The following is a 25425-nucleotide window of genomic DNA, read 5'->3' on the forward strand; positions in this document are numbered from 1 at the left end:
GAGGCAGGAGAATCGCTTGAACCCTGGAGGTGGAGGTTGCAGTGAGCCAAGATAGTGCCTTTGCACTCCAGCCTGGGCAACAGAGCAAGACTCTGTCAACATAAAACAAAAAAAGGCCGGGCGCCGTGGCTCACGCCTGTAATCCCAGCACTTTGGGAGGCCAAGGCGGGCAGATCACGAGGTCAAGAGATCGAGACCATCCTGGCTAACATGGTGAAACCCCGTCTCTACTAAAAACACAAAAAATTAAATGGGCATTGTGGTGGGTGCCTATAGTCCCAGCTCTTCGGGAGGCTGAGGCAGGAGAAGGGTGTGAACCCAGGAGGTGGAGCTTGCAGTGAGCCGAGATCGCGCCATGAATTCTTTTTGCAATGTTTCCTCCCTCTTAATAGCTACAAATACCTAATGATAAGAGGCAGTGGTGTAATGATTAAGCACACCCTTTTGAGTCAGACCAAATGGGTTTGAATCAGGACTCCATTTATTAGCCGTGTTACTTAACCTCATTGTGACTCAGTTTCCTTGTGTTAGAATAAGACTAATAATTATACCCACTTCACAGGGCTACTGCCAAAAAACTGAGATAATCTATATAAAGTACTTAGCACAGTGCCCAATATAATTACAGTAAGAGCTTACTAAGTCATAACTATTATTATCATTATCATCATCATCAACTAATTATTTAGACCCATTAAAAAGCAATACGTCTTGTACACAGAACAGGAGTGAAGCTATGAAATATACTTATCAGGCTGGACGCAGTGGCTCACGCCTGTAATCCTAGCAGTTTGGGAGGCCGAGGTGGGTGGATCACTTGAGGTCAGGAGTTCGAGATCTGCCTGACCAACATGGTGAAATTCTGTCTCTACTAAAAATGCAAAAATTAGCCAGGTGTGCTGGTACGCGCCTGTGGTCCCAGCTACTCTGGAGGCTGAGGCAGAAGAATTGCTTGAACCCGGGAGGTGGAGGTTGCAGTGAGCCGAGATTGTGCCATTGCACTCCAACCTGGGTGACAGAGCGAGACTCCATCTCTCTCTCTCTCTCTCTCTCTCTCTATGTATATATATATATACACACACTTATCATCTAGTCAGTGTCCACAGTTGGGCATATTCTTAGCGATGCCCATCCTAATAAAACAAAGGTCCGATGTTTTGCGGGAATGTTACATTCTCACGGCAACTTGTTTGTGAGTTAGGGAACATAGAGGTTCAGGATCTTTACTCCCACATATGATGGAATAACAGTGGAACGCTGTAGTTCTAGAAGGGAATAGAAGGAGTTTTCTAGCCTCACTTCTGCTTAAACATGCAAAACTGTCACTTAGGATGGAGTCCGATACATGAAGATTGCACAGTGATACCAGATGAGACTATCCTAAGGTTAAGTCAGTTACCATTAGGATTGAGCAAGTCATCTTTACATTGTATCCAAATCCTTTTTTTTTTTTTTTTGAGACGGAGTGTCACTCTGTAGCCCAGGCTGGAGTGCAGTGGCGCCATCTCGGCTCACTGCAAGCTCCGCCTCTTGGGTTCAAGTGATTCTTCTGCCTCAGCCTCCTGAGTAGCTGGGACTACAGGCGCCTGCCACCATGCCTGGCTAATTTTTTGTATTTTTAGTAGAGACAGGGTTTCACGGTGTTAGCCAGGATGGTCTCCATCTCCTGACCTCGTGATCCGCCCGCCTCAGCCTCCCAAAGTGCTGGGATTACAGAAATGAGCCACTGCGCCTGGCCTCCCAAATTCTTTTTTTTTTTTTTTTTTTTTTTGAGACGGAGTCTGGCTCTGTTGCCCAGGCTGGAGTGCAGTGGCCGGATCTCAGCTCACTGCAAGCCCCGCCTCCCGGGTTCACGCCATTCTCCTGCCTCAGCCTCCCGAGTAGCTGGGACTACAGGCGCCCGCCACCTCGCCCGGCTAATTTTTTTTTGTATTTTAGTAGAGACGGGGTTTCACCGTGTTAGCCAGGATGGTCTCGATCTCCTGAACTCGTGATCCGCCCGTCTCGGCCTCCCAAAGTGCTAGGATTACAGGCTTGAGCCACCGCGACCGGCCATGGCCTCCCAAATTCTAATGTTGTATTTTGAATCTCTTACCTCTTTTGTCCTCTGTAGAGATGATGAACAGCTGGTCGGTATCCTCTTTATAATAACCCTTCAAGTAGGAAAAGGCTGTTAAGTTTGCTTTAGGTACTTTTTTTCACTCTAGACTAAACAACTCCAAATCCTTTAACCTCCCCTCGTAGGTTCTATTTTCTGTCTCTTTAATCATTTAGGTTCTCCTTTGGAACCTTTCCAGTGTCTCCACATCTTCCTTACAATAAGAGGCATCAGACTGGACATTCCCCCCCACCCACCAGTAAGAGTCTGTCTGCTGTCAAATTCTTTATTATGGAGTAGGGAGAAGGGGGGCACTTCCCTTTCCTGTCAAACTCCCACCAACGTGAATTCACCCCAGCACTGCATTGCCTATTTCTTTTCAGTGCAACATGTAGATTCCTATTAAATGCATGATGTGCTGTGATCATCACCTCTTTGTCAGTTTTTCTTGAATCTAGACATTAAGCCCCATTTGTGCCTGTCATTTTGATCATCACCCCTGAGGATACCACTTTGAAATCAGCCATCATGCTGAACTCTAAACTGTTTTTAATGAACCATTTCCTTAATGTGTGGAAGCTACTTTGGATTCTTTTAATGTATCAGCAGTTCTCACTCAAATTAATGTTATTTGTAGACTCTGGGTGTGCATATAGCAATTTCAAGTATTATTTAAACCAGACCCAAGACAAAATTGTAGACCACATTCTAAGCACCCCTTTGTTTACTGGGCCATTGATCTCTTTTCCAGACAGCAGTGAAACCCCGGTTAGGGAAAAGACGTACCAGATCGTATCTTTCTGGCCTGCTGATGAGAATGGCATATGCATGCGAAAGCTTTCCTGAAATTAAGGTATTATGCAGATGTGGTCACATTTTTTTTTTTTCCCCCTGAGATGGAGTCTTGCTCTGTTGCCCAGGCTGAAGTGTAGTGGCGTATTCTCGGCTCACTGCAACCTCCGCCTCCCAGGTTGAAGTGATTCTCGTGCCTCAGCCTCCCGAGTAGCTGGGATTATAGGTACACACCACCACACCTGACTAATTTCTATATTTTTAGTAGAGGGGTTTCACCATGTTGGGCAGGCTGGTCTTGAGCTCCTGACCTCGTGATCTGCCCGCCTTGGCCTCCCAAAGTGCTGGGATCATTGGCGTGAGCCACCGCGTCCAGCGTGTGGCCCCATTTTCAATTTCCAGCACTTACACGCCCCAAACTGAGCTTAGGCAACAAAGATGAGGACAGGGGCAGAATATTTCTTTGTATTATACTTAAAACCATACATTTATTTTTATTTTTTTAAAATTTATTTTCTTTATTTTTGAGACTGAGCATTGCTCTGTCACCCAGACTGGAGTGCAGTGGTGCAATGTCGGCTCACTGCAACCTCCACCTCCCGGGTTCAAGCGATTCTCCTTCCTCAGCTTCCCGAGTAGAACAGCTGGAACCACAGGCGCCCGCCACCACGCCTGGCTAATTTTTGTATTTTTAATAGAGATGGGGTTTCGCCATGTTGGCCAGGCTGCTCTCAAACTCCTGACCGTCTCAAGTGATCCACCCACCTTGGCCTCCTAAAGTGCTGGGATTACAGGCATGAGCCACTGCATGCCTGGACTGTATTATGTATTTATTTTATTTTTTTGAGTTGGAGTCTCACTCTGTAGCCCAGGCTGGAGTGCAGTGGTGGGATCTCGGCTCACTGCAAACTCCACGTTCCGGGTTCAAGCAATTCTCCTGCCTCAGCCTCCCTAGTAGCTGGGATTACAGGCGCCCACCACCACACTCAGCTAATTTTTGTATTTTTAGCAAAGATGGGGTTTCACCATGTTGATCAGGCTGGTTTTGAATGCCTGACCTCTAGTGATCCACCCACCTTGACCTCCCAAAGTGTTGGGATTACAGGCGTGAGCCACTGTGCCTGGCCCATACATTAAACAGCATTGATGTGCACATCATTAATTATGTACCTGGATTGAAGGAGTGGAGAAAGAAGTTAAAACATTGGGAAACTGTTGTGGAAAAAACACTCAGAAAGGAAGCGAAGGAGCACTGCTCAAATTATTATTAGAAAATTATTCAATTTGAACTTAACTCCCATAAAACATATAGGATGCTAATGAAAGACTACCACCTCTTGGCAGCAGAGTGGGAAAAGGGAAAGGGGAGGAGCCAACATTCACTGAGACCCTTATAATATATGTAAGCCAGACACTTTGTGTTAGAGCGCTCTAATACCCTTGGCTTTTTCTAAAATCATCAGCCTAGTTTGCTTTGACCTAGGAATTGTGATGTTTGGAGGACTGGCCTACAAAGCTTGTTCTCACTGGGCACATGTAGTATTCTCCTAAACTCCATGAGGTATTGTTGGTTGCAGTACCCAAACCTTCTTGAAATAAACCTTATCCTGGGGTTGTTTCCTTTTGGTTCTTCCAAAAGAGGAATACCATGACCTGACACTCCTTGCCTGTTTCTGGATTGGCTGTTGTGCCGACCTGAATGAAGCAACTAGGGGTAATTCCAGGACTGGTAATGATAATTATTTACTATATGCTCTGGGGCTGCTTCTGAGAGTGGGCAGATTTCCAGCCCAGGCTTGACATGGGTTGGCCCCTCCTGGGCTGTAATTACCCATTCCAGTGGCAGTAATGGTACTGGAATTGAAGCTTTCTTTTGCCTCCTCCATTATAATTAATTGCTTCGAATTCCACCAGATCTGTCTGTTGCAAAGCTCATTTACTTTTAGGGGCTGCTGGATGCCCACAACGAGGGCTTAGAGACAGAGGGGTGGAGTGGGACTGGGGTGTGACTCTAATATGAACCCCAAGGAGTGGAGTGTGTGCCTGCCTGTGCAAGTCCTGGGAGGGAGGCCCAGGGCTTGAGTGAGTTTGTTTGCACTGAGATTGGTGCCATCAACCCCAGGAACTCTCCATACCTCTAGCTCAGGTCCCTGGGAGCTCCACCCTGGATGCCTTTTGAAGCCAGGTGAAATGTGTTTTGAGCAGACATTCCATAAGGGCTTGGGGTTTGGCACCAGCGACGCTTTTACTTTTCAACAAGTGTCAGGAGTGGAAAAATGGAAGAGAATACAGCTGAAGTTTTGAAAAGCAATGAAATGGGGCCGGGCGCGGTGGCTCAAGCCTGTAATCCCAGCACTTTGGGAGGCCGAGACGGGCGGATCACGAGGTCAGGAGATCGAGACCATCCTGGCTAACACGGTGAAACCCCGTCTCTACTAAAAAATACAAAAAACTAGCCGGGCGAGGTGGCGGGCGCCTGTAGTTCCAGCTACTCGGGAGGCTGAGGCAGGAGAATGGCGTAAACCCGGGAGGCGGAGCTTGCAGTGAGCCGAGATCGCGCCACTGCACTCCAGCCTGGGTGACAGAGCCAGACTCCGTCTCAAAAAAAAAAAAAAAAAGAAAAAGAAAAGCAATGAAATGTGGGGTGACTCCCCCTCCCGCTGCCAGCCCCCGTCCCCTGCTTTAAGAAAAGCAAACACTCTTTTCCTGTCTTATTTGTGTTCCCATTAATTTAAGACAGGAAGCCTCAGTGGGTGTGATGTAAACAATTCGGCCTCGTGGTTCGGGCTTCCTCATCAGTTTGCAGCTGGAGCGATGGCTGCAGGGCCCTGACCCACTCAGGCCTCCTGGGGGAGGGCTTGTTGACTGAATCCCACAGAAGGTGGGAGGGGTAGGGGAGCGGGAGAAGGTATAAAGGAAATGCTTCAGTCGTGCAGTCACCGGCGATTGTAATTCAGTGGTGGTGACTTTGGTTACTCCAGTAGAAAGGCTCTGACCGGGGATTTCTGGAAAGTTCCCTGACATCCTGCCCCGTGCCATGGTTGTGATTTTAGCTGGGGGCTCCACCCCCGAAGAAACCCAGGCTGCCGCCGATTATGAAACGGAGTGGTCATGAAGTGAATTGATGTGGGGAGGTGGAGCTTCTTGCAGTGGCTCGGATGGAGAACTTTTGGTGCAAGCGAGGGTCTAGGGTAGGGCGCTTTTTCCTCTAAGCTGCTCCGGGTTTGCCTCAGGAAGCTCCCGAGCCCTCGGTGTAAACAAAGGTGTCTGGATGAGAAGCCCCAAACTCCCTGAAATCCTCCCCAGGGCGGTTTCCTTTTCCCGGCGAGGGGAGTGACCGGGGAGGGGATCCTGGAATGCTGTGGGGTTTTGACAAGTGAGCCGGGGAGTGGCGAGCCGAGTTTAGGATTGCATTACAGGCTTTTCCTAACCTCCTCCACCGCGGCGCGGAGGGAGGAGGGGGGGTCCTCCCACAGACGTGGAGCGGGCGGAGAGCAGCCCTCGGGAAGTCCTGCAGGAGCTGCGTTCCAGGAGGGCAGCTGGCAGCCGCCCCAGGCCCCCGGGCCGCCTGCAGGTGATTAGGCTAATGAGCTGCCCCGGGGGCGCGGAGCCCGGCCCGGCGAGCGGATTACCCGGCGCCCAGCTGCTGCCGGCGGAGACTCCCAGGAGCTCCGGAGAGGGGGTCGGAGAGGAACCCTCCGAAGGTGACTTCAGAAGTGGAGGTAGGAAATCGGCTTCTCAGGCGAAAGCCTCAGGTTTCCCGGTCTGATCCAGGTTGGGGTGCAGATTGGGGCTGAATCCACAAATGTGGAGATTTAGCCACAGCCTCGGAGGCACGGAGCGGCCACCTAAGCGTCTGCCCTTCTCGTCTCCCGGATCACTGGGGTGTGTTGTTTTTAAAGTGGGGGATTTGCGTGTTGCGAGACGGTTTGTGTTCCTCGGGAGGACTAAGTGACTTGGAGCTGGTTTGTCAATGGCTGGACGGAAGGAGGCGCCCCGGGTGTGTGTGACGGACAGGGAAGGGGTGCGCCGAGGGGCAGGTAGTAGGGGGCTCCAGAGCCACGGCGGTTTCAGAACCTTGAGGGCTGTGCCGCTGAAGCCCCGGTAGGAGCGGGGGGGCATGGCAGCAGCCCGGGGAATCTGTCATACTGTCCCCATCCCTCGCTAGCAGGAGAATGAGGCGGAGCAAATCTGCCTTCTCTACCCGCGGGAACTGTGGATGATCTCACACGAGGTCGTGATCGCCTTTGGGGATAGATCTTTGCCCCCAAATTACTAAACAATCTGCTTGGACAACAGCCCCACCACTGATTCACAAAATGTTTTGATTATGGGATCCACAAATCAAAGATATTTAAAGATACAGGGTGTTTGAAAAGAGTGACATTTTCTGTCCTGTAGCTCCTCTCTACTAGGTAGTTTATAAACACTACAAGTGAAATGAAGTCAGTCTTGTCTGGTGAGACGGAGGGAAAGAAGGAGGTAACTACAGCTGTCATCCTGGGAACCATGTCTGGGAGAAAAAGACTGAATGTAAACAGTAAACAAATGCTTTTCATAGAAATAGGCTAGGCTGAGTTTGATATCGTAAGGGGACATAATAAACTCTAATATAGAAATATCTTTAAATACATTTCTAATATTAAAATATATTTAATACAAATAAAATAGAGTAGTTTCAGACTTTGCATTCCTACTGTTTTGCAACTCTCAATTCAGCTTTGCAGGTGAGTTGCAAGGGCTTCATCTCCCCCCCAGCTGCTAATCTGGCCATTGAATACTAACCTGTAGGCCTGGGTGGCTCCTTTTGCTGAGATGTTAATGGAGTTGAGAGGATATGGGACCCGCCCACAGTTAATCCTTCTGGATCTTCAGTCAAACCCAAGGCCCCTGGGGGCAGCTGCGGGACTCACAGACAGCATGGCCTTTGGGGAAAGTGGCCTGTGTCAGGTCTTAAGGAAGAAAAAGTTAGTTCTCAGAGCGGGCCACAAACAAAAGCAACAAGAAAGGAAAAGTGATGGGGGTCGGGAACCGAAGTGAATTTAAGGCTTATCTGGGCCCTCAGCCTCTCTGAGCCTGCATTGCTGGGTGTAATTGTCAGCCTCCCTCTAATCTAGAGTGAAAGGAAGATGGTCTAAGAGCAGCAAAGTCACCAAACTGCCTTTCTGCCTCCTCACGTCCCTAAATTTACCAGCGGCACACCTGGCACGTAATAGAGCTTCCCTTGAGCCGCTGTTCCTGCTAATCTCTGTATGCTCCATGCAGGTCACACTTAGGGATGGTGTCATTGAAGAGAATGGCGAGTCCATTGCACCGTGTTTCCTGGGACATCAAGGTCGCTACCTGCTCTTCCCTTTTGCCTTCTTCATCGTCTTGTTTCCCAGAGGTTTGGCCAAGTGCTTGTTGCTCTGCCCTTCAGAGAGGGGGTTCTTCCCGATTTTACTGGGTTCTCATTCTGGAATCAGACTTACAGTGTGAGCTTCCCTCCTTATCAAAACCATTATGTATGTATGTGTATATATGTATATATGTATATGTATGTGTATGTGTATATATGTATATATGTGTATATGTATATATGTGTATATTACATATACAAATTTAAAAAGTCAAATATGTCTACAAGGCTTATAACTAGGGACAATACTCACTTGCCTTACCTCTTACCAGCTTCCACTTCTTTCTCTTTTCTAGAGACGTGGTCTTGTTATGCTGCCCTGGCTGGTCTCAAACTCTTGGGCTGCCTCAGCAAACCTCCTGCCTCAGCCTCCCAAAGTGCTGGGATTATAGGCGTGAGTCACCACGCTTAGCCTCAACTTCCACTTCTGTGCCCCAAAGACATCCATTTTCAACTCTGCACTGATTTCTAGTTAGCAAGCACGCACTGCCTGCTGGGTCCCTCCCTCATGAGAACTCTGTCGTCCTCCACCTGCCGCTCTTGAGGCCAGTTGCACATCCATCATTGTGATGCCTCCTCTCACTATTATTATAATTCATTTTGCTGCTTTTTCAAAATGTAGCATCCCGTGTTTTAGACCCCATGTCTTCCTTTTCCTTTATATTCTTTTGCTGGTAAAACACACCTTCCAGAAGTTCCTGAGAAAGAGGACATGGGAGGCAAGTTTTTTGAGATCCCTCAAGGTTGACATAGGTTGGAAATCCCTTTCTTTCAGAAGTTAGAAAGCATTGCTTTTCTAGATTTCAGAATTGCCATTGAGATGTCTGGTGTCATTCTAAAGGCTGATGCTTTGAATGGATATCCCCTCCTGAAAGTTCTTATGATTTCCTCTTTGTCCTCTAATATTCTCTCTGTTGTCATGAAGTTTCATTATAAGACTTGGTGTGGGCCGGGCACAGTGGCTCACACCTGTAATCCCACCAGGCCAAGGCAGGTGGATCACGAGGTCAGGAGATCCAAACTATCCTGACTAACACTGAAATCCTGTCTCTTCTAAAAATACAAAAAATTAGCCGGGCGTGGTGGCGGGCACCTGTAGTCACAGCTACTCGGGAGGCTGAGGCAGGAGAATGGCGTGAACCCAGGAGGCGGAGCTTGCAATGGGCCGGGATTGCGCCTCTGCACTCCAGCCTGGGCGACAGAGTGAGACTCCGACTCAAAGGAAAAAAAAAAAGACTCGGTGTGAGTCTTTTCCCATCCATTTTACTAGGCTTCCAGTCGGCTTTCTCAATCTAGAAACTCTGCCCTTCCATTCTGAACAGTTTCCTGGAGTTTTGTTGGTTTTGTGTGTGTGTGTGTGTGTGTGTGTGTGTGTGTTTATTTTTATTTTTATTTATTTATTTTGGAGATGGAGTCTCACTGTCACCCAGACTGGAGTGCAATGGTGTGATCTCAGCTCACTGCAACCCCTGCCTCCGGGATTCAAGTGATTCTCCTGCCTCAGCCCCTGAGTACCTGGGACTACAGGCATGCACCACCACACCCAGCTAATTTTTGTATTTTTAGTAGAGAGGGGGTTTCAATGTGTTGGCCAGGCTGGTCTCAAACTCCTGACCTCAGGTGATCTGCTCGCCTTGGCCTCCCAGAGTGCTAGGATTACAGATGTGAGCCACCACACCTGGCCTTTTTTGTGTGTGTTTTTAGTAGAGATGGGGTTTCACCATGTTGACCAGGCTGGTCTCGAACTCCTGACTTCAGGTGATCCGCCCGTCTTGGTCTCCCAAAGTGCTGAGATTACAGGTATGAGCCACTGCACCCAGCCAGTTTCCTAGAGTAAAAAAGAAAAAAAAAATTCCATCCTTCTCCTAATTGGAAGGAGGCCCTCATCATGGATTGACTCTCAGATTTTCTTACTGAAATCTCCTTTGCAAAAAGAACAGCTATGATAGTGAAATAGATGTGATCGGACTCCATCTTGCTTCTAACCTCCAGGTTGTCCTGGTTCCTTCCTGGATGTAGGCCAAAGTAACTTTAGGAAGGAACTTAGTTTATAGTTTAACTTTGAAACAAAGATGATGGCAGCCCTTTACCAAAACAAATGTCCTTATTGCCTGGGGACCAGACTGCCTTTATAGGACTGACAAAGTAGCCACAAGATTTGCGGCTTGATAAGCATCACTATGGTAGAATCTAAGGTTGGCATTTTGAGATGTCTTTTCAGGTTCCTGCATTTCTTTTTTCTTTTTTTCTTTTTTGAGATGGAGTCTCCCTCTGTTGCCCAGGCTGGAGCGCAGTAGCACGATTTCAGCTCACTGCAATCTCTGCCTCCTGGGTTCAAGTGATTCTCGTGCCTCAGCCTCCCAAGTAACTGGGACCACAGGCATGCATCACCTTGCCCAGCTGATTTTTGTATCTTTAGTAGAGACGGGGTTTCACCATGTTGCCCAGACTGGTCTTGAACTCCTGACCTGAAGTGATCCGCCCGCCTCAGCCTCCCAAAGTGCTGGGATTACAGGTGTGAGCCCCCGAGCCCAGCCAAGGTTTTTGCATTTCTGACAACTAGTGGCTTCACCCAGACCTGCCAAGTGGTCCCGTGGCCCCATCCAGAAGTGGACTCAGCAAGAGGACAATTTTCCACACCCCTATGATTGAATCCCCAACCAATCAGCAGCACCCATTCCCTAGCCACTCCCTCCCCCAATCTAGTCTTAAAAAAACAGCCTTCGAATTTTTCAGAGACTGATGTGAGTCATAAAACCCCATTCTCTTGTTCAGCTGGCTGTGTGTCAATTAAACATCTCTATTGCAATTCCCCTGTCATGATAAATTGGCTCTATCTGGGCAGCAGGCAAAATGAACCTGTTGGGTGGTTACATTACCCTTTTTACTTTCTATCTTCTTTTAAAAAAAACATTTCTACTTCCTGGGAAATTTCCTCATTTTTGTCTTCCAACCCATATGTTCAGTTTTTATGTCTGTCATCATATTTCTAATTCCCAAGAAAGCCTTAAAAATATCTGAAATTTTCTTTTTATAACCTCCTGTTACTGTTTCTTGGATGAAAAGCTTCTCAATTCTCTGTGGATCTCAATTACAGCTTTTTTGAAGCATTTCTTTACTCCCTGCACTCTTTGTTTCCTCAGATTTCCTCTTAGTTTTTTTGTTTGCTGTTTGGTTTTTTTTTTTTGGGGGGGGGGGAGACGGAGTCTGGCTCTGTTGCCCCAGCTGGAGTGCAGTGGCCGGATCTCAGCTCACTGCAAGCTCCGCCTCCCAGGTTCACGCCATTCTCCTGCCTTAGCCTCCCGAGTAGCTGGGACTACAGGCGCCCGCCACCTCGCCCGGCTAGTTTTTTGCATTTTTTAGTAGAGACGGGGTTTCACCGTGTTAGCCAGGATGGTCTCAATCTCCTGACCTCGTGATCCGCCCATCTTGGCCTCCCAAAGTGCTGGGATTACAGGCTTGAGCCACCGCGCCCGGCCCACTTTTTGGTTTTTAATCACTTCCACATTAAAGGCTTTTTTCAAACGTCTGATGATCTTTGATCACTCACTAAAAAGATAACTGGAAGATCTACATAGATGACATATACCCAGCAACAGTTCCTTCTTACTAAGAAGGAGACATAGAACATGTCTCAGAATCTAGAACAATGCCTGGCACACATGAACCTTTCCATACATATAGTATTTGCTGAGTAACTGAGTGATGTACACTGTTGCTGGGGCCCAGGTAGTTGCAAGTATTAAAAGCTCTCAGGTGATTGAAATATGCAGCTAGCACGGAGGACCTCTGCTGTAGGGGTAGCTCGCTGGTGGTTTCATTGGAGGACACACACCTGATAATGGGAAGTCTTTGTTCTCTGGGGAAACGGATTGGGTAGAAGAGAAATCCCCTGCACTGAGGGGAATTGGTTGGCTGCAGTGTTCTGGGAGCCAGATGAGGAGACCTGAAGTCTAACCATTTGGTGTGATGACTTTTTCTTGTTTGCCTGTTTTTTTTTAGCTCCTGCCCTCAGCTACACCTGGTGTCTCTGAGTCCAGAGTTGCCGAGACACAGCAGAGCACACAGGTTGCAGAATTTCAGCCTTCACTTGGTACCTAGGGCTAAGGTGATTTAGGGTCTCTTCCACCTCAGTGCACGTTGCCTCCAATTCCAGAGGCGTTCCAAGGCATAAATTCCAATCTGGCTTTCCTCACTGCTGTGCTAGGTTTTCGCTTTCTCCCACCTGCTAAGTCAGTTACCACTAGTTTGTCTACATTCCAGCTTCCAAAATTGTGTTGCAATCATTGTTTCTCCTGTTCTCATTATCTTCGAGAGGCCAGCAACCCTCCCTTCATCCTCACTCGTGTCAGACCACTGTGTTTACTGGCAAATGAGTCTCCCTGCCTGATGCCCCCAACTTTGCCCCAGAACCCTCTTCTCCGTTCTTCCTTCTGTTGCAGGTGCCCACTCGGGGCCACATTTCAGATAGGCTACATTGAACTTTCATCTCAGCAGTAGTCATTTAAAATGTCCCAGCCCCTGAAGAGAGTGGTGGCTGTTGGTCATTTCTGTTGGCATGGTAGTGTCTTCTTCATCGGATCATTCATTATGCTGCTGCTTCTGTACAGAGTATTGGGCAGAAGGCATTTTTGAACATATTTGATGCTATGGCTTATCAGGGCTCTGTCTGTGAGGATAACTGTGTAGCACGTTAACTTTGAAATATATTCATGTCCATTTCCTTCTTTGGCCCTCACCAGCAGCCCATTGGGTGGTGGTGTGGTCAGGTGGACTTGGAAGCATTATTCTCTGAGATGATTAGCCTGTTTAGGTCACATATCTCCATTCCACGCCCTAGAGACAAGCATAGGAAAGAGCTCGCTATCAAAGACTAAGCAATAGAGAGTAAAGGAAAGTCTGTTGTGGAGTTTCTAGGGAAGGTGTGTCCACTACCAAGAAAAAGATGCAAAATACATGGCCCTTTTGCTTTCCCCCTGTGTTGCTGTGTAAACTGGCATAGGCATGTTGCCCCTAACCTGAGGATGCAGCCACTGTGCAGGAGAGAGTAAGTAGCAGGTCCCAAAGAGTCCCAGAGAAGCACAGCTCAGAGCCCCACCCTTCCTCTGCACTTCTGGCATGTGAGATGATGAATTTCCTCCCTGTTTAAGCCACTTTGAGTCAGGGTTTGATATCATTTGCTGCTAAAGTCATACAGGTGGAGATTTATTGATGCATCGCTCATCTCCAAAAAGAGTTGAGGCAGACCGTGGGCTCACTCAGATTTGAGCTCCCCAATTCCTCTTCTGATTCTCATTCTGATTCCAAGTAGAATTCCTCTCTACTCTGCCTATTTTCTAGGCAGATGAAAGTAATTTTATTCTTTCTTCCAACTTCAAAGGAAGGAATAACTATGGAGACATTTGGGGAAAAGGGGGAGTTCCTTGCTTTGGAGATTACCGGCTGAACCCAGGGAGCAAACATCCTGGGCTGTCACTGAAGTGAGGACTGCTTCTAAATGACACAGCACTGAAGACACTTTGTGCTCCTGCTTGTGAAAAGGCAAGCGCTAGTTTTCACTCCCTCCTAGGACTGTGGAGGCTGAAAAGTCTGCCTGCAGACTTGGTATGGTTTCCTCCGTCTTCCATCCTTTGTGCCTCCCAGACTTTGGGAAGTTTTGAAGATGAAACAAGCTCCGGAAGTGCTTGGTGCTGTCAGGAAGACCAGAATGCCGGAGAAAGTACCCTGTTTGTTCCTGTGTTTTCCGATCTGACTCAAGTGGCAATGATTTGAGTCACTTTTATGAATGGAAGGCCGTCAGAGCCTGTTCTATACTGTATAATATATATGCCTTATACTATACAGTTCATCATTACATCCTGAACACCCTACACCATCTGTGATAAACAATTGGTATTCAAACATTATTGTGAATGAACAACACAAGGATTGCTCATGTTAATAGACTCTTTTTTTTTTGAGATGGAGTCTCGCTTTGTTGCCCAGGCTGGAGTGCAGTGGCACAATCTCAGTTCACCCCAACATCCACCCCAGGGTTCCAGCGATTCTCCTGCCTCAGCCTCCCAAGTAGCTGGGACTACAGGTGCGCTCTACCACACCCAGCTAATTTTTGTATTTTTAGTAGAGACAGAGGTTTTGCCATATTGGCCAGGCTGGTCTCAAACTCCTGATCTCAGATGATCCACCCATCTCGGCCTCCCAAAGTGCTGGGATTACAGGCGTGAGCCACCATGCCAGGCCGACTCACTAATTTTAATGGCAGCGTATTTTCCCATTGAGTTGAATGACCATAATTTGCACATCTACATCCCCAGGACTGGATGTTTAAGTAGTATGGGCTAGAATGTCTGAGACATGCAGTCATTAATTGGGAGATAACCATGAGACTGTTTTGTTTTGAGAATGAGTTTCGTTCCCCAGGCTGGAGTGTAGTAGTGCAATCTTGGCTCACTGCAATCTCCGCCTCCCGGGTTCAAGCAATTCTCCTACCTCAGCCTCCCTAGTAACTGGGATTACAGGCACATGCCCCCAGACCCAGCTAATTTTTATTATTATTTTTTCCGAGACAAAGCATTGCTCTTTCCCCCAGGCTGGAGTGCAGTGGCCTGATCTCGGCTCGTTGCAACCTCTGCCTCCTGGATTCAGTGATTCTCCTGCCTCCCAAGTAGCTGGGATTACAGGCGTGCGCCACTATGCCCAGCTAATTTTTTTGTATTTTTGGTAGAGACAGGGTTTCACCATGTTGGCCAGGCTGGTCTCAAACTCCTGACCTTGTGATCTGCCTGCCTCAGCCTCCCAAGGTGTGGCAATCCCGTGCCTGCTGGGATTACAGGCATGAGCCATGGTGCCCGGCCAATTTTTATTTTTATTTTTTAGTAGAGACGGAGCTTCACCACGTTGGTCAGGCTGGTCTCGAACTCCTGACCGCAAGTGATTCTGCCTGCCTTGACCTCCCAAAGTGCTGGGCTTACAGCCATGAGCCACTGTGCCCAGCCATGAGACCTTTTTTTTGACTGTTGTTACTTCTCCATCTTCCTGACCCCCCTAACCTTCAGAGAGGCCCTAATCATCCCAGTTCCAGATTCCCATTGCCAGCAACAGAACTCAGCACAAAAGTAGACGGCATTTTGGAAGCGCTGATATTTTTGTAACTTTCCCAGGGGTTCCTGTTAAGCATTAGTTGGCAGGGAATTGCCGCTTGAAATGTGCATCCCTGAAGTGGTGCCTGCCCAGCGTGGTTTTTTCCAGGTGGTTTCTTCTCACATGTCTTACTACACTTTTGAATCTAGAGATTATATATCTGGCTCTTTCATTTGTTAGGACTTTTGGCTGACCTCTGAGATGCCTGTTTTAATGGCCAACTGATAGAAAATGTAAGTGGAAAAATGCATTAGGGTACAAAGTTTGGAGTTGGAAATGGGTGAGCTTGTGGGGATAGGGGATGAAGGAAAACTGTTAGAGACAATTTTGTCTGGTTAGTGGGCTGTTGTCTTAGCAGTTTCACTTGTCAGCCCCTCTGTAAATAAATATACCATTCCTTAAACAATATAGGCATTCTGTGGAAGTTTACACATAAAGAAATCTACACATAAATAAATTTCTGTTTTTGTAACTTACATTTGAGATATGCTATAAGACCTTGATATTTCCATTTAGATTAATTCTGTGATGAAGCCCTTTTGTAGAACACATAATTTTTTTTAAAAAAGTCAAAAGACATATCAGATATATATGTATGTGTGAGTGTAACTTACAGTTCTGTATGTGTTGTCATTTCTTTCCCCGCCCCCAGTTCATTCTCTGACTTCCTCTGTACTAAGAGGATTGTGTCTGTGAGCTGCAGCATCTGGTCCTTGCTTTTTCTGTTTCTGGTTGGGTTCAGCCAATGGGAGGCACTGGCAGAGGATCAGAGGAGGAGGAAAGAGCATCTGGGTATTTATCTCCCTCACAGTCCCCCTAACCTTGCTGGGGTTCTGACGATGGCAGATTTCCTCAAAGCGCTTGAGGCAACTCACTTTCCTTGCTCCAGTTCCTACATAGTCTGATAATACTGCTTCCTCCCCATGCTCTGCAGACCTAGCAGTTTCCCTGCTGTTGTTGCTAGCCCCGGGGTGCTGCACTCTGCCTGTCTCCTGTCTGCACCTCTGTAAACAGTCCCTGCCTAAAACAGTCTCCACTGAAACTTTTTTCAGTGTGCCTTCTGTTTCCTGCTGGACTCTGACTGATAGTCTATGTCCATTTTTTTCTCATATATAATCTTAATTGTCATGCTTGGCTCTAAAGTTCCAGTTACTTTGAATTTGAATTGTATCCTTTTCTTTTTTTTTTTTTTTTTTTTTTGGAGACGGAGTTTCGCTCTTGTCGCCCAGGCTTACTGGGCCTCAGCTCACTGCAACCTCTGCCTCCCAGGTTCAAGTGATTCTCCTGCATCAGCCTACCGAGTAGCTGGGATTACAGGCAAGCACCACCACACCTGGCCAATTTTTGTGTTAGTAGAGACAGGGTTTCACCATATTGGCCAAGCTGGTCTCTAACTCCTGACCTCAGGTGATCTACTCACCTCAGAATCCCAGTGCTGGGATTACAGGCGTGAGACACCGTGCCCATCCGAATTGTATCTTATGTGAGATTTGTCTTTTTGTTTTTTTGAGACGGAGTCTTGCTCTGTCGCCCAGGCTGGAGTGCAGTGGCGCAATCTCGGCTCACTGCAAGCTCCACCTCCCGGGTTCACGCCATTCTCCTGCCTCAGCCTCCCGAGTAGCTGGGACTACAGGCGCCCACCACATCTGGCTAATTTTTGTATTTTTAGTAGAGACGGGGTTTCACCGTGTTAGCCAGGATGGTCTCAATCTCCTGACCTCGTGATCCACCTGCCTCAGCCTCCCAAAGTGTTGGGATTACAAGTGTGAGCCACCGCGCCAGGCTGAGATTTGTCATCTTGTGTCTATTCTGTCCTTTCCAATAGATTATGAGTCCTGCGGGAGGAGGAAGATGATTCAGCCTTCTCCCTACAGTGTGTTACACTGTTTGACATAGAGGTTACAAGAATTGGTAACTCTTTTTTGTTGTTTTTGTTTTGTTTTTGACTTTTCTTGAGATAAGTTCTTGCTCTTTCTCCCAGGCTGGTGTGCAGTGGCGCTATCACAGCTCACTGCAGCCTTGACCTCTCAGACCCAAGTGATCCTGCCACCTGAACCTCCCAAGTAGTTGGGACCACAGGTGTGTACCACCTCAGCTCATTTTTATTTTTTTGTAGAGATGGAGTCTCCCTGTGTTGCCCAGGCTGGTTGTGAACTCCTGGGCTCAAACAATCCTGCTTCAGGTTTCCAAAGTGCAGGGATTACAGGTGTGAGCCACCTGTGTCTAGTGGCAACCTTTTTTTTTTTTTTTTTTTTTTTTGAGACGGAGTCTTGCTCTGTCGCCTAGGCTGGAGTGCAGTGGCACAGTCTTGGCTCACTGCAAGCTCCGCCTCCCGGGTTCGCCATTCTCCTGCCTCAGCCTTTTTTTTTTTTTTTTTTTTTAAATCCCCTGGGTTTACCAGGATGGCAACTCTTGTTTTTGTTTTGGTTTTTTTGAGATAGGGTCTCACTGTTGCCAAGGCTGGAGTATAGTGGTGCAATCACAGCTCACTGCGACCTATGCCTCTCTGGCTCAAGCAGTTCTCCCACCTCAGCCTCACAAGCTGGGACTGCAGGTGGGCGCCATCACACCTGGCCAATTTTGGTCTTTTTTGTGAAGATGGAGTTTTGCCATGTTGTCCAGGTTGGTCTCCAACTCCTGAACTCAAGCAATCGGGCTGCCTCGGCCTCTGAAATTGTTGGGATTACAGGCGTGAGCCACTGCACCCAGCCTCAGGATGGCAGCTCTTGAAGTAGAATAATAACATACATATTGAAGTGCATGTGTGTGTTTAGTGTTAGTGCTATCGGCAGTGCCTTCTAGCAGTGCTGCAGCTGAGCTCAGAGTCTTAATTCCTGCTGTCGGCTCGGGCATCTGAGGGCAGAGAGAAGGGTGGGTCTGACCCCCTGCAGAAGGTGGTGATGGCGTCTGGGAGGATTCGTGCCCTCACAGCTGCCCAGGAGCCTCCCCGATGATACTCTCCCACCACCCTTAAAGGCATCATACCACAAGTGTGCAAATTATTTTTTTTTAAAAAAGAAGAGAAAGGGAAGACAGAAAGCCACTGACCCTGCCAGCTGACCAGATGTTGGCCATGCTGTCCTGTGGGAGAGGCACCTGTTTCTGTGTCCTTGGGACCCAGCATTTTGGATTCTAGTCCGTATGCATTCTAGTCCGTATGCAGGTATCGTATCTGTGACTATTAGCAAATTTTCATAACTTTCATTTGCGTCCTTATCGGTGTCGGTTCATTCATGCAGTAAGCAATTACTGAGTGCCAGTTACAGGCAACACACTGCTAGCAATTAGCTGTCATGTTTTTCAGAGTCAGGGGTTCCTTAAGGGACTGAAATAATAGAACTTTCTAGCTAGAAGGGATCTCGGATCATGTCTAATCCAGCTTCATCCTTTGAAGGTGAAGTTCAGCTCAAGAGGTTCAGGGCTTTGTCTGGAGCACAGTAAATGCCATGGATGGTACCAGACCTCCATGCCTTCACTCTGCCTGGAGTTCTTTCCTTGTTTTGCTCTGATTACACCACCTGGTCATTTCCTGGGTGCTTTCTGGTGCAGCTAACCTCCACCAGGTATCCTTTAAAAAGCTTCTCTGCTGTTCTTTATTGCTTCCCTCTGGCTGCAAATGCAAACCAGATAGTCATGCTCTGAGCTCATAAAAAAACCTAATGGGATGCAGACAGCAGATTCCAACCTAGACTTCAACACAGCCCCAATGTATACAGCTGGGGGCTATCCAGACGAGCCCACCGCTGCTTTGGAGCGTCTCTCCTCCTCTAAACTTCAGAGCAGCATTTTATGTGGGTGTATGAGGTGCTAGGATTGGGTTGGGTGAGTTAGTTATAAGTTATGTGGTTTTTGGAGCCAGAGCCTCAGCCCTCATCTGCAGAAGAAGTGGTTTCCTTCAGGCCAGGTGAGGGCTGCTGGCAGAGCCTTTCTCTGGGAGGCCTTTGCTGCCGCATGGGGATCAGTGCTGCTTCTGGTTTGGCCCTTCATGGGTCTGTATTTATTTCAATGACCAGGGTATCAGGTGTCCCCTACAAAATGAAAAACTTTTGACTCCACTAAATTTACAGCTTCAAGTTGGATTCAGATGGACAAGAAAAAGCCTTTCCTTAATGAAGAGATACAAAGCCAATTAGACTGCCCGAGCAAGCCTAGGTCTGCATGTGATGAGGTGAATCCCAGTTATAGAGTGTTCCGCCCTCCACGTGTTACGTTCTTCTACATATGTGTGTCAGCCAGAGTCCTGATAAATCCCTACCCATACCTATGAGACATAGGTTTGGGAAGATTAGGGAAAGGAGGGTAGCAGGGGTGGGGCGGGGCAGGGCAGGGGGAGCTGGTAACCTTTACTGAGTGCCCGCTATTTGTCAGGATTTGTGCTGGGAGTTTTAACTGGGGGATCTCGCACCTAGATAGCAGAGGGCTATTTTGTAGATCTGGACCTGAGGCTCAGAAGGGCCTTGACATACCCTGTGTTGCACAGGTAATGTAAGGTGGTGTGTCACAAAGTCACCTCTGTCTGAGCCCCACACACAAACCATCTCAGTGAAGGAATATTGTTCTAAATGCAGCTGTTGGCCAGGTGCGGTGGCTCACACCTGTAATCCCAGCACTTTGAGAGGCTGAGGTGGGTGGATCATGAGGTCAGCAGTTCAAGACAAGCCTGGCCAACATGGTGAACCCCTGTCTCTATTAAAACTACAAAAATTAGCTGGGTCTGGTGGCAGGTGCCTGTATTCTCAGCTACTCAGGAGGCTGAGGCAGGAGAATCACTTGGGCCTGAGGGGTAGAGGTTGCAGTGAGCCAAGATTGCACCACCTGCACTCTAGCCTGGGTGACAGAGCGAGACTGTCTCTAAATAAATAAATAAATAAATAATCAATAAATAAATGCAGCTGTCCCATGTCAGTTTGGGAAAAGCTAGTTAGCATCCCTGCCTTGGTTTTCTCAACTGTAAAGTGGGGATAAAGTTTGTCACTCCCTCATAAGTTTGTGGTGAGGATGGAGTGAGTGAGGGACGGCGCAGAGCATTCATTACTATGCCGACTATGGATGCCCTTAATAAAACAACTCCTGAGCCCCTCGTGCTGGGTCTGCTGCTGCTGCTTTTTCTAATGGGTTTTGTCACTTTGGAGCCAATTGTTAACATCCTTGAATTATTTTGCTCATTCATAAAATGAGGCTTGTGTTAAAGGTGAGTTTTTTTTTGTTTGTTTTTGAGACAGAGTCTTGCTCTGTCCCCCAGGCTGGAGTGCAGTGGCACAATGTCAGCTCACTGGAACCACCGCCTCCCGGGTTCAAGCAGATTCTCCTGCCTCAGGCTCCAGAGTAGCTGGAATTACAGGTGTGTACCACCACTCCTAGCTAACTTTTTTATTTTTAGCAGAGATGGGATTTTGCCATGTTGGACAGGCTGGTCTTGAACTCCTGGCCTCAAATGATCTGCCTGCTTCAGCCTCCCAAAGTTCTGGGATTACAGACATGAGCTACCGTGCCTAGCCAAAGGTCAGTTTTCTTAATGGAGAAAATCCCAAAGAGAAAGAGGCAAATCCCCATCTTTCATGTTGTAACTATCAAAGTTCCAGACATGCTCTGTCTGTATCTTCCTTCAGGACAAATCCATTCACGTATACTGGTGAGAGGCTGGACTTGGTCAGTTGTGCAGGAGTAACCTGTGCTCTCTGTAGTTAATTCCAGCCACCCTCCTCAGTCCTCACCGCTTGGGCTTCCTCTCCTTCCTGACTCATTGTCCCTGTGACGTATATTCATCAGCACTGTCCATCTCTTTTTTTCTGCCTCCCCCACCCCTTGGAACAGAAATGTATTGACTGCATACAAAAATTAGCCGGGCGTGGTGGCGAGCGCCTGTAGTCCCAGCTACTCAGGAGGCTGAGGCAGGAGAATGGCGTGAACCTGGGAGGCGGAGGTTGCAGTGAGCTGAGATCGCACCGCTGCACTCCAACCTGGGCGACGGAGCGAGACTCCGTCTCAAAAGAGAAAAAAGAAATGTATTGGCTGCAATGAGCATCTTTTATAGCTTGGAATATTGTCCATTGTCCTTCCCACTTCAGTCACTGAAATAGGTAATGACGGGGACTCCCTTGAAGATCCCGAGGTATTACGCCTTTCTTCAGGATGTTCCAGAAAATTCTCTGTCTCTTACAGCCCTCTCTGGCTCTTGTTGCTATCGGCAGTGCCTTCTAGCAGTGCTGCAGCCGAGCTCAGAGTCTTAATTCCTGCTGTTGGCTCGGGCATCTGAGGGCAGAGAGAAGGGTGGGTCTGACCCCCTGCAGAAGGTGGTGATGGTGTCTGGGAGGATTCGTGCCCTCACAGCTGCCCAGGAGCCTCCCCGATGATACTCTCCCACCACCCTTAAAGGCATCATACCACAAGTGTGCAAATTATTTTTTAAAAAAAGAAGAGAAAGGGAAGACAGCCATTCACCCTGCCAGCTGACCTCATGTTAGCCATACTGTCCTGTGGGAGAGGCACCTGTTTCTGTGTCCTTGGGTCTCAACATTTTGGATTCCTCTGGAGTCCCCCAACTCTAGCTTGGGGAATTCTACTTAAGACTTAGTACCATATTGTCCTAGCCACCTGCTGAGGGAAAAGGGCATTTGAGAGAAAATACGGAAAATAAGTTATACAGCTTACCACATATGCCCAAATATAAGGTGGAGAGTCCACCCAGCCCCCACAAAAAGTTACCAGAAATGAGAGAGTGGCCTTATATATTTAAGTCTGTCTAAATTCTCTCACACCGTGGGAGGGTCTTGCAATTATTTTATTTTGAACAAAGTATTATTTAGAGAACACACATTACCTTGAAATGACCTTACTCAGTGCTGTTTTTGGATGCTTTAGAGGTCAGCTAAGGAAATCATGTTTTTAAAAAGGAGGAGGGTGGTTTAAAACATCTAGTAATATTCCAGAGCATCTGACCTCATAACAAGTGTCAAGTTTCTTTGTAAACAAGGCTTTTTTAAAGATCGTTTAAAAATGGAACAAGTTGGCCAGGCACAGTTGCTCACGCCTATAATCCCAGCACTTTGGGAGGGCGAGGCGGGTGGATCACCTGAGGTGAGGAGTTCAAGACCAGACTGGTCAACATGGTGAAACCCCGTTTCTGCTAAAAATACAAAAAATTAGCTGGGCATGGTGGTGGGCACCTGTAATCCCAGCTACTCAGGAGGCTGAGGCAGGAGAGTTGCTTGAACCCAGGAGGGTGGAGGTTGCAGTGAGTAGAAATCATACCACTGCACTCTAGCCTGTGCGACAGAGCGAGACTGTCTCAAAAAAAAAAAAAAAAAAAAAAAAAGGAACAAGTTAAGAACCTTACTCAAATAACTTAGATCAAAGTGAAGAAGATATGTTCTGGAAAACTCAAAATGTAGCTGTAATCACAGGAAGTGGTGTAAAAATGCCAGTGCCACTGTAGACTTTAAATAAATGTTTTCCTAAAGTGTGAGAGTGAGAGTTGGGAAGAAAGCAGAAATCTTTCTAAGTTAGCATTAATTTATATAATGTTTACATATTCACGTATATAATATACACGTGTATATGCATTATTCTATTAACACCTTAAGATATCTTAAGTGTATCATTTTAATATTGTAAATGGGATATTTGCATCTAATAATATAGATTCACTTACATTTAATCAAATTGCCCCCAAAACATTTTCAGCTGTCATCTAATTGGGATAGTAGAGGATCACCTGTATTTGGAATAGTTGTATGATCTAATGGAGAAATCTTTAATTCATCGCAATTATATAGAAAGTGCATGTCAAGAAGTATTTTAATAATATGTATTGTCATCTTGAATCATTGCTTCCATACCTTCATTCTTGTTTCTTGCTTGAGCTTTCTTTTTTTGTTCTTGAGACAGTCTTGCTCTGTCACCCAGGCTGGAGTGCGGTGACATGATCTCGGCTCATGATCTCCACCTCTTGCGTTAAGCGATTCTCCTGCCTCAGCCTCCTGAGTAGCTGGGATTACAGGCATGTGCCACCACGCCTGGCTAATTTTTGTATTTTTTAGTAGAGACTGGGTTTCGCCATGTTGGCCAGGTTGGTCTCGAACTCCTGACCTCAAGTGATCCATCTGCCTCAGCCTCCCAAAGTACAGGTGTGAGTCACTGTGCTCGGCCCATACTTGAGCTTTCTTGATTTGCAACAGTCAAACCAAAATAAAATGAACATAAATACAGTGTTTTTTTTGCGGGGGGGAGATAAGAGTCTTGCTCTGTCACCCAGGCTGGAGTGCAGTGGTGCAAATACAGCTCATGGCAGCCTCAACCTCCTGGGTTCAAGTCATCAGCCCTCCTCGGCCTCCCAAAGTGTTGGGATTACAGGCGTGAGCCACCATGCCCGGCTAAAAAAGTAGAATATTGAAATGACTCCAATATATTTTCTTTGAAATCAAGGGATCTACACTAGGAAAAGGGTACCAACTTATCTTTGGGAGTCACTTCATATCAGGGCATGTGTGGTATTTGGAGTTGTGTGGAGCAGATTAAGGTGAGTGGTGTGTGTGTGTGTGTGTGTGTGTGTGTGTGTGTGTGTGTAAAACGTGCCCACCTGGGGCTGTTGACAACTTGTGGGCAAAGCAGGGAACCTAGCCATAGAAGGTAGTAGGGCAGTCTAGAGAGTGCTTCATCTCAGGGCCGGTCAACTTGAGGTTTTGGTAAAGCAAACACGGAGAATTTCCCTGGGGAAAAATCATGGGTACGGGAAGGACACAGGTCACTTGTCTAGCTCTTCTTTATCCCCCTCCATGGGAATGTGGACATGTGTCCCCTAGAAAGCATCTTGCCGATAAGTAGTCCCAGCCAGACAGAGAGATTGCCACTAGGAAACACACATCCAGTAAGAGGCCTCCTGGCTGATGTTTAGACGCACTGTATCTATGTTAACTGGCCAGTCATTGCTCCTTCCTCCCCAAGGCAGGCTTTTCTGCCCTTTTCAGTGTTACAAACATTGTATTTATTGTAGCCATTTAGTTGTTGAGAAACCATGGCTGCCCCCAAACTTGAAACATTGGCATATTAGGGTTCTACAGAGAAACAGAACTGAGAGGATATATATGCACACACATACATACATATATCTGCATACGTGTGTGTATGAGTGTGTGTACAGTCTTGCACTGAATAATGACATTTCAGTCGCTGACAGATTGCATATATGATGATGGGCCCATATGATTATAATGGAACATATACAAAAAAACCTGCTAATGGCACTTGATATTGGCGTTGCAGGACTAGTAGGGGAAATGATTGATAGTAATGGTGCTGAAACATTTGGTTTTCCATGTGAAAAAAATATATAAATAATATATATATTCCCATCTAGTTTTGTGTAAGTACACTGCATGATTTTTACACAATGACAGTTACCTAACGACACATTTCTCAGAACATATCCCTATCATTAAGCAATGCATGACTGTATGTATGTATGTGTGTACATACATATATATATGTATACCTATATATACGTATGTATATAGAGAGATCTTGAGAACAGTTGAGATTTAAGAAATTTGCTCACATATCCTAGCACTTTGGGAGACTGAGGCAGGAGAATTGCTTGAGCCAGGAGTTTGAGACCTGCCTGGGCAACGTAATGAGACCCCATCTCTACAAAAAAATTTAAAAATTCGCTGGGCATGGTAGCATGTGCCTGTATTCCCAGCTACTCAGGAGGCTGTGGTAGGAGGATTACCCAGGAGGTGAAGGCTGCAGTGAGTCATGAATGCAATGGTGTGACCTCGGCTCACCGCAACCTCCACCTACCAGGTTCAAGCGATTCTCCTGCCTCAGCCTCCTGAGTAGCTGGGATTACAGGCATGTACTGTCACGCCCAGCTAATTTTGTATTTTTAGTAGAGATGGGTTTCTCCGTGTTGGTCAGACTGGTTGAACTCCCAACCTCAGGTGATCCGCCCACCTCGGCTTCCCAGAATGGTGGGATTGACAGGTGTGAACCACCGTGC

The 25425-nt window shown here is 47.1% G+C and overlaps 1 protein-coding gene across 10 annotated transcripts in view; it reads left to right on the forward strand.

Moving 5' to 3' along the window:
• Positions 1-25425, forward strand: part of PDZD2 (PDZ domain containing 2) — a 480351-nt gene that overhangs the window by 217407 nt on the left and 237519 nt on the right. For 3 of the 10 annotated variants that reach the window (XM_065546135.2, XM_045393570.3, XM_073993252.1), the window contains exon 1: positions 6276-6612. The exons of the other annotated variants lie outside the window; for them this stretch is intronic. The gene's annotated coding sequence lies outside the window, so the exon portion shown is untranslated. Of the gene's footprint in view, positions 1-6275; positions 6613-25425 lie in introns of those variants that run through there. 10 annotated transcript variants of the gene reach the window in all.

This window comes from Macaca fascicularis, chromosome 6 (assembly GCF_037993035.2).
Source record: "Macaca fascicularis isolate 582-1 chromosome 6, T2T-MFA8v1.1".
NCBI lineage: Eukaryota > Metazoa > Chordata > Mammalia > Primates > Cercopithecidae > Macaca > Macaca fascicularis.